Here is a 17,013-nt window from a genome sequence, read left to right on the forward strand (position 1 = left end):
TTTGGAATACATCTCTTTGTAATTGATTGCAACATTCTTAGCATTAATATAATTTCAGCCTTGGTTCAGCTTTTGGGCTTTCCTGGGTGCCCATTACAAAAAAGAGGAGAGAGTGGTGGTGGGCAGGGGGGGGCGGGGGGCAGGTTGGGGGCTGGGGGCACGAAGATCAAGAGGGGAGAACAAAAACTGAAAAAAGAAAGAAGAAGACAGAAGACAATGAGTGTGTGCTAGACTGAGAGAGAAGAAATTAAAAAAATAAAAGCAATTAAAAAAAAGTAAGAAAGAAACCTAATCAGTCATAAAATGTAAAGATAAGAAAGATGAGACAAAGATAAAATATGGAACCTATAAATAATAAACATACCCATGGTAAAGAGTATAAATAATAAAATGGACGAATAAACATACAAAATGGTACGTTTATATGGAACCTATAAACATACAAAAGGTAAAGAGTATAAATAATAAAATGGACATAAAATATAAATGTAAAAGGAAGTAAAAATATCAAAAATGAAACCTAAATAACAAGACTAGAAAAGACAAAAAAAGAAAAAAGAAAAAAATATATATATATAAATATAAATATAAATATAAATATAAATATAAATAAATAAATATATATATATATATATATATATATATATGAAAAAAAATATAATAATAAAATATATGAAAATAAATAAATATTAATAATATATATATTATTAATGAAAAAAAAAAAATAAAAAAAATAAAAAAATAAAAATAAATAAATAAATAAATATATATATATATATATATATATATATATATATATATATATATATATATATATATATATAAACAAAAAGTTAAAAAAATGAAGAAAGCAATAGTAACGAACTAATATTCTAATGTGAACCATATATTCTAATAGATACATCTTGTTATATCATACAATCATGACATTCTTAAGAATCATATATTCTAATATGCATATGTCGAAAATATGTCCAATTCAATTTTTTTAATCTCCAATAACCTATCACTTAATTTACTTATTATTATTTTAAATAACAATATTAAAAATTTATAAATATTAAACACTTTTAAATCTACGTCTCCTAACATATTTCACATAATTTACTTATTATTATTTTAAATACCAATATTAAAAATTTATAAATATTAAACACTTTTAAATCTACATCTCCTAACATATTTCACATAATTTTGTTAAAATACGAAAACACTAATATTAAAATACATTTTAAGTTTGGACCCTTTTAAGTTTTACCTTCATTTCGTATATACATATCTTTTATACTATATATATAAATACATCAAATCAACCGCGTAGCAAACTTCATAATCACACATAGTCGAGTAAAACAGCAGGGAAACGTGGAAGACATGCACCTTTTTGTATGTATTTCGCCGTAGCTAAATCAAACCCTAGCGAGTAACCAGAAAACCCTAAATCCTTCTATAGAAACCCTAGCGAGTAACTTGATAACCCTAAATCCGTCTTTAAAAGGAGAAGGTGGAGCGTTCAAGAATATGAAGCAAATATTTGGCGATGGAGTGCAAGCAGCGATCTAGATCTAGCAGGCGTGGTTTTGTTGCTGGTCTCGATGAGTGGTTTTGTTTATCCTCTGTAAATTATCTTGATCTGTGGGTTTTTTATTTTTTGAAATTGCCTATTTTGTTGTGCATGGATAGAAATGAGGATTCTTTCCCCAAATGATCGACAATGATTCTAATATGCTGCACTTTCTCTTCGGAGATAAAGCCAGATTACCTGATCCATTCATGCTAATAGTAATAGCTTGTCTTCTTTTGATTGATTTTCTTTTTTTATTGTATGGTTGGATTTTTTCTGAAATCTGGACAGTTGAGAGTGTCATCTGCAAGGCGTAATTGCCTCTGCCTAGGGTTTGCAATAATTTGTATGTGACGGGGACATTGTTGTCCTCACGGCCTGGAGCGACTGTTTTATGTGTCGTATATTCCTTCGTGAACGTCACACAGTAAATATCCGCTTGTAGACGGCAATTTTCTTATCTTCTTCGGAAGAAGGATAATCGCCTCCAAGTGGTAGAAGGTTATATTCTATGGCCCTGGGTAATGCGGCGTTGCTGCTATAATCCTTTGGGACAGGCCATAACATTCACATTCTAATTATTTACGATTAGTTCTAGTCAATTTGCAATGTTTTTTAATTTCAACTTGCAGCAGTCAATTGTTTGTTTGATTGTTATTGTCTATCAGTAGTGTGCTTTTCGATTTCTTGCATCAAATTAAAGTAAGCATGTGATATCCGTGGAGATGGCAAATGAGAGATGTTTTTGAAGGAACTATGGCTTTGGATGTTGAGGTGATGTTTGTTAAGGATCGGGATGTAGACGTCTGTAAGGAAGTTTAGGTTTTGTGAATCATATTGGTTCTTAGGGACTTTCTGGAGATTGTTCTAATCAGTTTTAAACAGCACTCAAGGAATGTAACAATCTTCTACGACGAGGAATTTGGGAAGTTCTTTTGACGGGGTTCGGATTCTAGTGGCATCATGGATGGGTTGAGTTCTGGAGCAGCATAAAGAGTGTGACGTTAGGGGATTGGCTGGTGGTGTTGGATGAACATAAACGACAACCTTGGAACGACCTTGAACAGAAAGCAATCATGTCAAATTAGGGCAGAAGAAGAAGCGAGAACGAAATTAAATAGGGTCAACTATCTATGTCATGCGTTTTCATTGGGTTCTGATGGAACAAATTGAGATTGAAAAGTAAGCTATGCCTTTTCCTCTAGTCAATGAGGTTCTTTTTGTTAATGTTAGGGGCATTGGTGTAATGAAGTCTGTTTTATCAAGTGATGTCTCGATCAAGCGAGAGATCAGACTAGGTTCTACTTCAGGAGACAGACAAAAGGATTATGATAGCAAATATTTTTGAAGGAGGTTCTGAAAATGGAAAAGTTTGATAGTATTGAGACAACAGATATTTTGACAGAAGGTTTGGGAAATGTTGGAGTTTGATGTCTCGTGCACATGGAGTTTGTGGGGGTCTTTTGTATGTTTTGGAGGGAGGCATCGGTGCAAGTCAAGTTGTGAAATTGTTATTAAGAGTTTAAGTCAAATTCGAAGGGTAGTTTTTGAGTTGAACTCATATGACATAACTCAATATTTGGTGAAGGTTTTGCAAATGGTTTAGAGTGGTAGAGGGAATTCATTAGTTAAGCATGCTCAAGTTAGAGTAAAATTGGGATGAGTGTTTCTTCTGTGTGTAGATCCAATGTGTGTCAAGCGTCCATCGTTAGAGATGGATTAATGTGATTGTTACTCATGAGTCATTGAGTTCCACTGAAAAATTATTACATAGTGAAATTTTGAGAACAATATCATAGTATCTACAAATTGTTTATGATAGGGTAATGTGATTAATTTATTGATGTTAGTAACTATTACCACTCAATTGGATTATTTAGCACATTTTCATTTGCATGTCTCCCAGAAATAAGAAAATGGTTGAGTTTTGTTAGTGCCTAGTAGCCCTAGTGTATGATAGGTGAAAATTCAAAATTTTCACAAAACTCAATAAATAAACAAAAAATAAAAACCATTAAACAAACAAATAAAAAATAAAAACCATCAAATAAAAACCAACAAATGAGAGGAAGTTAAGTAATCTATTACTTAAAAACCATCAAATGAAAGTAAGTTAAGTAACCTATTACTTAATTTGTCTATTATTATTATTTTTATCAGCAATATTAAAATTCTTTGTTAGTCTCACAAGTAACCCATCACATAATTTGCCTATTAGTATTATTATTTTTATCAACCTATCACTTAAAAAAACCATCAAATGAAAGTAAATTAAGTAACTTATCACTTAATTTGTCTATTATTATTATTGTTATCAGCAATATTAAAAATATTTGTTAGTCTCACAAGTAACCCATAACATAATTTGCCTGTTAATATTATTATTTTTATCAACAATATTACAAGTTTATTTTCATAAGTTTGATTAAAAAATTACACTATTAAATCCTACCAAAGTTTATAGTCAATTTTGAATATTGAATATACACCATATTTCATGCATCTCTTGTACCTCCATAAGTCCACTTTTAAATATATGTACTAAACATATTTTTATTCACATACAAAAACACTTATTTTTATCTTAATTTGTTTTATACATATCTTTTGTACCTCCTATATTTCGAAAGAGAAATTCGCTAAACCAAGCCCCAGGCAGTGACTAGAAACCCTAAATCCTTCTTTAGAATGAAACCTAGCGATTATCTCGAAAACCCTAAATCCTTCTTTCAAAGGAGCAGGTGTAATATTTAGGAACAGCAAGCAAATGTTTGGCGCTGTAGTGTAAGAAGCGATCTAGATCCTAGCCGGAGGGGTTTTTTAGCTCGTCTCGATGAGTAATTCTGTTTGCCGTCTGTACGTTATGTCTATTTGTTTGGTGTTTATATTCGAAATTGCCTGTTTTTTGTTGTGTATGGATGGAAATGAGGATTCTTTCCCCAAATAATCGGACATTGATTCTAATATGCTGCACTTTCTCTTCGGAGATTAAGCCAAATTACCTGATCCATTCAAACTATTAGTAATATTCTGTCTTCTTTTGATTGATCTGGTTTATGAATGTATGCCTCGATTGTTTTTCGGTATCCGTACAACTGAGAGCGTCGACTGCAAGTTATAATTGCCTTTGCCTAGGGTTTACAAAGGGTTTGCAATAAATTGTATGTGACGGGGACATTGCTGTACTCACGGCCTGGAGCGACTGTTGATGAGTCGTATATTCCTTCGTGAACGTCCCACAGAAAATATCCGCTTGTAGATGGCAATTTTCTTGTTTTCTTCGGAAGAGAGATGAGCGCCTCAAGTGGTAGAAGGTTATATTCTATGGCCCCGGGTAATATGCAGCGTTGTTGATATAATCCTTTGGGACAGGCCATAACATTCACATTCTAATTAAGCCGAGAGGTTTTCTACAGTGAGAGCATTTGTCAATGTAAACAAAATCTAGCATTTTAAAACAAATTGACGTGCAGCTGGCTGTTTAAATTAACATTATTGGTAAAAAAATAATTAAGCTGAGAGGCTTTCTAGCATTCGTCAAATGTAAACAATTTAGCATTTTAAAAAAATTGACGTGCAGCTGGGCATTTAAATTAACATTATTGGTAAAATAATAATAATATATCGCTACAGTTACAAATTATTATATATTCTTTTCGATTAATAAATGGCTTTAATTAATTCATTATTCCAAATTTTGGATACACCAAGTGTTACTCCATGAATGGTGTGACAAGTAGTGTTAACATGCACAGGTGATCCAACCACTAAGTACCCTCCTCGTCATTATTATTCTGCTTCAGAGAAACAAATTGCTTCTTAATATCATCATCGTCTTTAAGCTGTGCTTCCCTTGTTTGAAATTCGTGTTGGTGTCCACAGATGTAGAGGCGTGAATGAGATCGCTGGATCGATTACCATTGCTACTGCAAAAATCCTCCCACTCGATCGACAACTGCCAAGGAGGCTTCGAAGTGATTGCTTTGACAGTCGGAGCAAGAAAGGGTTTTTTCTTGTCCGCCATGGAAATACAGCTAAGCTCCTCCTTTCTTGCATCGATTCATTTCAAAACAGCAAATAATTCCTCCACATCATTACCTACCATGTCGATTGATAATAAGATCATTTAGAGCACCTTTAATAGTTTTGTTGAGTCTCCAACATTCCTTGTTTCATTTGCATAATCCTAGCAGGCCAAGGACATTTGCTTAGCCAAAAAGTCAAAAATATGCTTTCCTTGGAAATAATTGCTGCCAAATATTGTGCAAGCAATGATGTTTGAAGTTAGAGCCTTAAGTTCTTGAGCTATGTCTACTTCTCTATCACTATTTTCGACTAATTTCTCCCATTTTGGAAGTATATGGGTGCTGCTCTCTATCATGCAAGAAGACATATCCTTGAGCTTATTAGCTTATGAATAACATCATAAAATTGATTTTAATTTCCATTATATAAATTTTATAAAGAATCTTTGTTGACCGGTTATAAAATTCTTTCAATTTTATAAGCTTTGGTTAATTTTTCTTTTTTTGAAACTTGCTCGATTTTAAGCTTTAAATTGGCCATTTTATCTCTGAATCGTTGTGAATTTTTGAAATCCTCATGTCTCCGGCGCATTCTCAACTTCGTCCAGCACTTGAAATTTTTGAAAATTGACTTTTGAGTCTCAAGTTATTGCAAGTTAATCATAACATCCAAAAACACGTTTTTCCTAACCATTAACCTCTCAACAGGTTAATGATAACGTTCCAAAACATGTTTTCTTAACCTCTCTGAGACAATCATTAACCTTCTTTGTTTAGCTGATTAAGGTTAAGAATTGGAAGTAAGATCATCTAAAAGAGAAGTGTAGATTAATCTTAAGGTGGAGGAAATGGAAAAGAATGGTTGGAAAACAATTGTGTTCACAAATACTTTCGAAATACTCAGAGATTTTGGTGTTGAGACTGAAAATTTTCAATTTGTTTACCAACAGGGAGATAGCTTGACAAAATCGTATAAGTAATATGGAGCCCCGACATTTGTAATCACCAAATAAGGAGTCACTAATCGTTTTGTGAAATAGCTTTGCTTTGTCATTCCCTGCAAATCAACAGATTAGTAGCAAGTTAGAAATTTGCACCATGGTGATCAATATGGAAATTTTGAAACGCTAGAAGATGATGTGAGAATCGTGACTTCAGTCTGGAACCTGCGCACTTGAAGATTATTTGGTCAAGGTGTATGGATTCATAACAATAGACAAGGCACGGGAATGAGTTTAACCTGGGTTTTCAGGCATCAATCAAGCAAAAATATTGTGTGCGTCATCAAGCTCAAGATTTGAATAATCCAAACACCCACATCTCGAGTTTGGGCTGACGTGTAAGAATGAAGAAACCAGCACAAGAACTATTTGATCAAATGCACTGAAATACCTCACTGCCAGAATTGCATATGTAATAAAGGTTTTAAAATTTCATCATTCAGAACGTGAGTTGTATTCATGTTTCTAGCTGCAGCTATATTTTCTCTTCCTTCTAACCCGCAACACTTGGTGATGAATACAGAGCATATAAGCCGTTCAACAAATTGACACGCATGTAGATGATTATTGTCTCTCTAATAGAGTCACGTGGGCTGTCTATCTTCTCAATATAGTGTCATCGAATGGCCTTCCTTGGCAATTGATAATCCACGTGATCAGTGGACTTGAAGTTTAAAATGAATATGGAAAGTGAGCAAAGGTAAAAGTGATGCCAAATTCTTTTATTATTTTGATGAGCGATTGCGTGAAGGCAGGGAGCAATAGGAGGATGTAAACAGTAACTAAGATCGCTCCTGACTTGTTTGACATTATGCCAAAATAAAAGGGTGGTGAAAATGAACAAAAAATATAGAATGCCAGGGAAGTGTTTGACAAAATGAAATATTCATTTCCGACCCGTAACTTTGAAAGCTTCACTCATTAATTTATTTTAACTTCAGATCAGCTTCACTCATTAATTTTTTCTTAGGCAATCAACAATCTACAGATGAGCTAGAGCATCATTAATATCGCATAGATTTATGAGTGAATTATAGTCTGGGCAAGATCAAATTTTTGTGAAAGACATGGTAATTTTCAGTCCAATGTAATGTTGATAGATCTTTTGGGTTGAGTGGTTGATTTGTTACTTTGAAGTTAGAAGTAAAGAGTGCGGCACAAAGTTGAAGGCATCTAACAAATTTGATAAAGAAAAGGATTGGAAATCAAACCATGAAGTACAAGTATCAGAGGTCGAATTATGCTCTTGTTTTAAGAAGTATGCTTCCAGATATCGGTGATACCATTTTAGGAAGTGTCTACCTTCAAGACTTTTGGTCATCTCTTGTGAATGAAGAAAGGACTCCATTAGCTGGAAAGATATTAGAAAGTGGCTTGGCTCAAGCAGGCGGACATCCCATTTCAGTAAAGTGCCCAGATTTAGTATTGGAGTACATGAAGGCTTATCATCCCAACACTAGAGAAGTTATTTCACTGAACAGTGCAGTAATTGTCTGTCTAGATCCTGCCTCTATTGCTACTATTTTCCGATTGCCCACTAGGATGCAATATGCTAGCATTAATCTGAAAATTGCCAAGGAATATTTTACTGCCAATCAGACCCAATGTTTAAATACTGTGGCAAGATCGTAGTTCTTCCAACCAAGAAGAGGAAAATCTCAATTAGGCAAATCCATTCACAGAGCATCACTAAAAGATGTGGCGAACATGGTAACTTTGTTGAGCAGGATCGTTGGTCTTTGAGATTCACACGAGTTCGAAGGTTGGATGTTTCTATTCATTATATGGTCTGTGAAGGAAAACAATATATTGATTGAGCTGAAATTATTAGCAACTCACTGCATAGACAGCTCATGGGACTCCAAGAAAATGACTACTTGTATATGACTTCATACCTTTTCTATGCTATTGCAAGCACCAAAAGTTGGCCAGGACTTAACCGGCAGGGCGTTTATGATGACGCAACCATCATTTATAATCATCTTCCTCAAATTCAGTATGATAATAGCCTACACCATTTTAGAGGAGTGAATGACGCATTCACCATGCTAACTGGAAGGGAAATTCAAGGGAACATCAGACTCAAAATTTCATCAAAAGCAGCGACAAAAGTACAAAAATATGGAAGTGTTTTCATACAATTCTCGAAGTTTACTTATATTAGGTTAACTGCCTATGATGGGTGTCCAATGATGCTACCTAGATTTGTTGATGATAAACTGGGCTTAATTGAAATGTGCAGGCAAATTAGTCAAATCAATAAACTCTGCTGGAATAGGAGGATAGATGACATAGCTTTTCCTATCGACATCGGATATTATAGTTGTGATACATCATCAGATGCCAGGAACATCGAAAGATCTATTGCCATGATAAATTTGCATCCATACACAATGTGTTTCCCTTATGACAGTAAGGGCTATGCAATGAAGGAGTTAAAGTTAAATCCCAGTCTTGGTCACTTCCCGGCTCTAGAAGACTTTTGGGAGGACTGTGAAAATGATTTTGAAGTTAGGAAGAGAGATTGGATGCGGCTTACAGTACGACAGGTAATAGACTTCAAGTTGGACATTGATGTGACAGGTGCAGATGATGATGAGGTTCTTTGGTCGATCCTTACTACTATGAGAAAATTGAATTGCTAGAGCTCCCTCCTATTGATTGGTCAATTCTTGAATTAAAAAAGCTTGAAGGAGAGGTCTTCCTATGTTCTTAAAAGAACAAGAGACTGGATCAGTAAAGTCAGAGCCAAAAAAGCAACTGGTGAATTTCAAAATAAAGAGAGGAGAAATAATATAGGAGAATCGTCTCAGATGGCGATAGAGGCAACTTCTAGTGAGAAGATACAACAACTGGATACAGGTGCTCAAGATCGGGATGAAGATCTGAATCAGACAGATAAGTTTACAGTCAAAAGAAAAAGGACAAGAAGGAAAGGTAGAAAGAATCAAGAAAGGAATAAATCCAATGAAAAAGACCAAAGAAGTCCTCAAATTGTTGAATCACATGTCCCTGTTACATCCCCTCATGATGTAGTGATTCCTCACTTGAGTCTTTCTCCTCCTGATATGCCAATAGTAGACATCACAAAGTTAGATAACTCGTTATCTAATTCAGAAGACTTAATGGTGGTTGCTGAAAATATAACAAGTGACGTACAAGCTTCAAAAATTACGCATTCGTGGTTCCAGGACAGTCTTCAGAAGAGGAAGAAGGTTGTTCAAATGGTCCCACCTCCATTTGATGTGATCTCTAGTATTCTTTAGAGGCCTCCTAAGGTGAAAAAGACCAAGGTGATATCCAGGTTAGCTATTGATAAAACTTCAGGCAACTTGTGTGTGGAATTAGCCAAGCCTATAATTGAAAAGAGTGTTGATGAAGCATTTGAATTAGATTTCATTCTAGAAAAAGTTGATCTTGGTCCTTCTAATGCAGAAAGAGAGTTCCAAAATTTTGAAGTGATTGCTGCTCAGATGTTGCAAAGGGCAAAGGAAGAGAAAAGAGCTAAGGAGCAACTCAAGGAACAAGTTTTGATGATGGTGGCTTATATTAATTCAATTAGCAATCCTTCTAATGCCCAAGCCGTGGTCACTCCGCCGGTTCTAATAGGTCTTGATGGTATTTTAGATCATACTGTTGTTGAAAGAATCGACCAACACAAGTCACATAGTATGATGATCGAAGCTTGGATAAACAGGATGATAGAAGATGCTTCAAAACTTATAACTGGAGTGAAAGAGATATATGGGAAAGCCATTGCATAGATATAGAAAATTTCTAAGGAGCTGGAAAATAGCAAGGAACATAAATCCAACTGGCAAAAAGTAGCTGATGAATTAAAAGAAATGGCCAAGTTAGATACGAGCACCCTACTTCTTGAGAAAATTATTGCTGATCCAAGTGACAACCAAACACGCATCTGGAGTAAAAGTGTTGGTTGGAAGGTGATAAACATCAGCAAAGGGATCACTGAGTTCGAAAAGCTAATAGCTTCTTTGGAGCAATTGAAAACAAAAAGTACAGATGAATTAATCTCTACTATCACAGGTGGGGTGCCCGTAAGTGATCTTCAGCATGTTGATTGTCAGTTTCTCCTTGATTCCTTTAGTGTTCAGATTCATTTAGAAATAGAGAACTGTGTATCGGATGCTGAAACTATGATGAAGCTTAGCCTAGTTGTAGTCACGCTGGGAGATTGTAACATTTCAGCCTATCGACAAGAGTCAGAAGAAATTCAAGATAAATACTTCACAACCAAACTTAGGATGGAAAATGTGTTCATTCCGAACTATGAATCAATGATGATCATCCTAGATGCTTATAGGGCTTTTCGGGATAGATCAATTGTGTCCGGGTAGATAGAGTTAGTAGCTAGAAGAATCAGTGATTGTATATGTAAACATCTTTAGGAACTCTAGCTAAGTTTTGTTTTTGCAAGTTTCCTTGTATAGGTTAATTTTCTTGAGGTTAATTAACCTTCCAAAATTGCGTATTTTGGAGGTGGTTATTAACCACGAAGAGGTAGTTATTAACCTCTATGTCTATATAAGGACACCTTTTGGCTTTGTAAAGGGACTTTTTTTGGTTGGAAAAATAAGGGAACACTATGCTGAAATTTTGATCTAGGGATAAATTTTGGAAAGCATGTACACTTTTTATCTTTGAATTGAAAAATCTCTATTGCTTTCTTGGTGCAAGAAAATGAAATGAGATGTGCTTTGGGTTTCTTATTTTAAAATCCAAATTGTTATACGCTGTAGTAGACATTCTCATGGTGCTATGCAAGTGTTTACGAACGATAATGAATGTGTTTAATAATATTGGTTGTTTTCAAGCGTAGTTCTTGGACACCTCTGTTATCGACCTTGTTAACCGAAGAAGGTTGTGACGACATATGGTGCATTCGTTTTTCATGACTTTCTCTTGAACTTTGAAGTTTAAATTCTTTATTTGAAAATCCTTTAAAAATTATATCATACGAGGGAGCTGCCCCTCTAAACGCAGAGGAAGGCCGCATACCAAGGGCCTCTCCAACCGTTGTGAACGGTTTGCCACACACTCCGTTGGGCAAATTCTACTGTGACAAATTTGTTTACCAACAATCTTTTAAAGAATTTGTGAGTTTGTATGAAAATTTTATTTATAGCCTTAATTTGAATATGATCACCACTTAAATAACATATCAATAGGTCAACTCAAAATTAATTTATAATTTTAAAACAATTTGAGAGATATCTTTCTACATGCACCTATTCTCAATTTGTCTCAAAATATTTAAGAAACGTCTCAAACTATTTAAGAAACAAAATATTTAAATGTCACCCTAACGCTAAATTTTAAATGCCCATCCCAAATGTTAAACCATAAATCTTAAATATCAAGCCAAGTTATAATATTAAATAGTAAACTCCAATCTTGAATGCTACACTTCAATTGCTAAAACCACGTTCACATCTAAATATGGAATGTACATCTTATATGATAAATGATAAAGTTACTATGGAAACATTTTGTTTTGTTTCAATATTCATTGAATTGATCAAATAGAAAGCTTTAAAAATATAATAGAAATCATTTTAAAATTAGAAAGCTTTAAAAATATAATAGAAATCATTTTAAAATTAGAAAGTATGGTGTAAAAAATAAATTAAGAAGAAATAATAAAATAATAAGTAATATTAAGTTTTTAAGTACATTTTTAACTTGATAATTAAAAAAGTTCTTTATGAAAAAATAGAAGTTTCATTTTTAAGGAATATTTATGGACATATTTGATTTAAAAAATAAATTAACAAGAAATAATAAAATAATAAGTAATAGTAAGTTTTTAAGTACATTTTTAACTTGATAATTAAAAAAGCTCTTTATGAAAAAATAGAAGTTTCATTTTTAAGGAATATTTATGGACATATTTGATTTAGAAGATATCAGAACCACCTAATCAATTATAAAGTTTGAGTTTTAGTAACTAATTTTAAACTTTAATTTGAACACCATCACCACTTAAGTAATATACTAATTGGTGAACTCAAAATTAATTTATAATTTTTAAACAAGTTGAGAGATATCTTTCTAGAGACACCTATTCTCAAGCTGTCTCAAAATATTTAAGAAACATCTCAAACTATTTAAGAAAAAAAAAATTTAAATGTCACTCTAACCCCAAATTTTAAAAGCTTATCCCAAATGTTAAACCTTAAATATTAAATATCAAGCAAGTTATAATATTAAATAGTAAACCCTAATCTTAAATGCTACACCCCAATTGCCAAAACCACCCTCACATTTAAATATGGAATGTACATTTTATATGATAAATGATAAATCCTACTTGAAACCATAGTTCTAAATGGTAATAGAAAATGATGAAACATAATGAACCCTAATCCTAATAGTAAATTTTAAGCCCTAACTTCAAACCTATTTTTTAAAAGATAAAATCCTAATCCTAAATATTAAACCATATTACTAAACCTAATTGATGAGATACACACACACCACACTCCACACACACACACAGAAAGGGAGAGAGGAGGGGGGTGTAAATTGGAGCCAAGAGATGGTGATACACCACAATAAATCTTATGGTAATGTAAATAGAAGGCAATAGATAAGATAGAGCTCAAAGAGGATGATAATTAGAACTTAGAATACACATAAATAGTGATAGGGGATGGAAGATGGGAGAAGGGTAATTACATAGGGACATGTGTGAGATATGGTGAGAGACATGAGATAGAGTTAGAGGGTAAATAATGAATAAGCGATGGAGACCAAAGGGATGTGTGAGAGAGAGATGGAGAGAGGGAAATGAGATGTTGAGAGTAGTGAGTAGAGAAAGTACGTAAGAGGTTGATTAGGAGGAGAGGGAGAGAGGGGGAGAGGGGGAGAGGATGAAGAATAGAGAGATGGTGGAGATGGGGGTGGAGAGGGAGGGGGGAGGGGGTTGGGGGAAGGAAGATATATAGAGAGATGGTGGAGATGGAGGGGGGTAGGGGGGAGGAAGATACAGGGAGGGGAGGGAGATGGGAGAAAGGGACATGATGATGGGCAAAAAGATGAGGTAGACAAAGGGAAAGGGGAGAGTGAGAGAGATAAGGTAGAGAGTGAATGTAAAGATTCATAGATATGAGATAGATGAGAGTTGTAAGAGACATGTGGGAGTGAAGAAATGTAGAGAAGGTAAGAGACATGAGGTAGAGACAGATGGTAAATAGAGAGAGGAAGGGCGGAGGGGGGGGGGATGTTGAGAAATATGTCAGAAAAAGGGTGAGATAAGGGGGAGAGGGTGAAAGATATGAGATAGATATAGGTGGAAATTAGGGGGGAGATATGGTGAGAGGTGGGAAAAAGAGAAAGAAGGAGAAGTGGGAGAGGAGAGATGAGGTAGACAAGGCAAATGAGGGGACAAGATCAAATAGATCACAAGAAAGAGTATCATTAGGGTTCAAGATAGATAGGTATGGCGAATAATGAGAGTAATTATGGAGAGAGAGAGAGAGAGAGAGAGAGAGAGAGAGAGAGAGAGAGAGAGAGAGAGAGAGAGAGAGAGAGAGAAGGGGATAGGGAGAGTGCAGAGGCTCTACATTATAAGGGGTGGGGGGGGTAATTATAGAATGGGACATGTGAGAGAGTGTGTGACAAGGGGATGAGGGTGAGGCATGAAGTAAACACTATGCAAGAGAGCAAGAGATAAAGATACACAAGAAAAAGAGAGTAAATAGTAATAATAAGAGGGGACACAATAGAGGGTATGGGGTGGCATGAGAGACGCGAGGTAGACATAGAAAGAATGTGGGAGATAAAGAGATATGAGGAGAGGACATGAGAGTGAGATAAGAGGAAATATGGTGAGAGACATGTGCAAGAGATATTGTGAGAGATAAAGATACATGACTGAGAGATGTAGGGTAGATATAGAGGGTAAATAGGGGGAAGAGATTGTGAGAGGAGGGAGAGGAGAGACTTAAAGAGATTAATGATGCAAGCAGGGAGAGAGATGATGTAGAGATAAATGGTAATAAATAATAGGATGTGGTAAGTAATGGTTGAAATAGGAGAAAGGGAGAAAGGAGGGAAGGAATAAGGTAGAAAGAGACAACATTGAAGGGGAGAGAGATGAGGTAGAGAGAAAGAGAATAATTAGGGCATCAAATTGATGGAAATGATGATGGGGGGAGGAATTTTGGAGAGAGAGAGGGGGGGGGGGGGGGGGGGGGAGGGAGGGAGAGAGAGAGAGAGAGATGGTAATTAGGGGGAGGAGATGGTAATATGTGGTGGGAAACATGAGAAAGGGAGTAGATGGGAAAGAGAAAGAACATCGAGAGGGAGAGATACGAGGTAGAGAACAAATAGGTATAATTTGATAATCAAAGAGAGGGGGGGGGGGGGGGGGGATACTTTTTAATAGAGTAATTAGCATGTGACACATATGAGGGAGAAAGAGAGAGAAGAAGACCTAGAGGGTGAGAGAAACGGGCTAGGGATATATGGTAATCAAGAGGAATAGATGGTGAGAGGGGGAGGGATATAAGAGAAAGAGGGAATATGAGAGGGAATAGGGAAGAGATGGGATTAATATAATAATTAGGGCATAGGATAGATGAACATGGTAATGAAGGAAGGAAGAGAGGATAGTACTAATAAGTATGGGGGGGAGGGAAGGGGGGCTTAAGTAGGAGAACACATGCTGAGAGGAGGGTCAGGAGAGAGGGAGAGAGAGTAATTATGGGGGGAGATCTATGTATTTATATGTTCAAGAAAGAGAGATGTGAGAGAGAGAGTAAGAGACATGATGTAAACATATATCAGGTAATTAGGGGGAAGCAATGGTTAGAGGAAAAAGGAGATGGAAGAAATGTAGAAGGGGGAGTGGGGAGAGATAGGGGTAAATATAGAAGGAAAATTGAAGCCCAAAATAGGAAGGGGGGGGGGGGGGGAGGGGAGAGAGGGAGAGGGGGAGAGAGAGAGAGAGAGCGAGAGAGAGAGAGAGAGAGAGAGGGTAAGGCATGAGGTATACATAGTGTGAAGGATGAAAGATAAAGAAACACGAGAGAGTTGTTGAGACTTTAATTTAATGATTAATAAGCAAACTATGTATTATAAAAGTTGAAGCCTTAATAACACTCTAACTCTTGATTTCCTTAAAGAAGTCCCACTACGACCTTTGCTCTATTGCAAATAATTATCTAGCTTTAAGGATAAAACTTGTGCTAACACTAATGCAAATGGAAACTCTAATCTCAATCCAAAGTTTAATTCTAATTACTTGAATAAAAAATATACATTTTGTTCATACTAATTATTATATATATGGTGATTTAAAAAAAATAAAATTTCAAAGGGAATCTATTACATTAAGCATATTTTTTAAGTGAACATCAAAATTATATAATGAATTATAAAATATATTTTATAATTATTATTTATTCCAATAGATTAATAACAATAATGTCTTTCATTCTTCTGTCGCAAGTGCTACTAGCTTATGTATATTCTATATATATAAAATAAGCCGAGAGATATCCTTCTCGAGGCGCCTATTTTCATAATCTAACTCAGTGCAATAGGCACCTCGAGAAGGATATCTCTCGGCTTATTTTATATATATAGAATATATATAAGCTAGTTATTATCAATCCTTGCCTACAGTAGGATGCAAATAACTTTTTTATCAGACCAATAGTAGCCAAATATTTTTTTGCTTATATACAAATGTTCAATGTTCATACATTTATCTATGATTTTAATATATGAAAAAAAGTTAATAATCTTTATTGTGATTGGCTGGGAGTAAAAATGGTAAGGAGTAAAATTAATTTTCATTACATATAAATATAGAATTTTCAAACACTTTTCAAATACATTGATTTATAAGAACTCTATCAAAGCAACTTTATCTTTTTCACATTTGTGACAAGTGAATTAACTTTTTAAAAATAACTATTTTTTATCTTCCACCTCACAAATGAATGTCTAATCAATATTAATTATGACTATCTATTTTTCTTACCAATTTCAAATATTATCACTATCTATTTTGAGTTTAAATATATAGACAGTTTAATCAAATATAGATTTAAATGTTCTATATTTTTTTATTTTAAATACAGTTTATTTTATTTTTTTATAATCTTACCAATTATAAAATATATATTCAATTAAAGCAAAGTTAATTTAATTTCAAAATAGGTAATTTGGTTACTTTTTCTATAGATTATAACATCTGATTTATAAATATAAAGAATTGTTTATTAGTAATTTTTATTTCAAACACATGTTAAACTAAAAGTTCTTTTATTTAAGTTTTACAAATATAAATTTATTGATTATTTTGATAGATTAAAAAATCAAGCTACAACTAAAATTTATATTATAGAATTATTTTCTTTTGTTGAAAATTATTGCACTATATTTTATAATT

At 34.2% G+C, this 17,013-nt stretch overlaps 2 non-coding genes across 2 annotated transcripts; both read left to right on the top strand.

Moving 5' to 3' along the window:
• The first annotated feature begins 1,679 nt into the window (after positions 1-1,679).
• On the top strand, positions 1,680-1,771 carry LOC149570331 (small nucleolar RNA Z103). The gene has a single exon (XR_016363165.1). It is a non-coding gene; the product is annotated as a small nucleolar RNA Z103 (small nucleolar RNA).
• Positions 1,772-4,482: 2,711 nt separating this feature from the next.
• LOC149570332 (small nucleolar RNA Z103) lies at positions 4,483-4,575 on the top strand. Its single transcript, XR_016363167.1, has one exon. It is a non-coding gene; the product is annotated as a small nucleolar RNA Z103 (small nucleolar RNA).
• The last annotated feature ends 12,438 nt before the right edge of the window (positions 4,576-17,013 follow it).

The sequence above is a fragment of the Cupressus sempervirens genome, chromosome 3 (assembly GCF_028749045.1).
Source record: "Cupressus sempervirens isolate cs-2001-9-10 chromosome 3, ASM2874904v1, whole genome shotgun sequence".
In the NCBI taxonomy this organism is placed as follows: domain Eukaryota; kingdom Viridiplantae; phylum Streptophyta; class Pinopsida; order Cupressales; family Cupressaceae; genus Cupressus; species Cupressus sempervirens.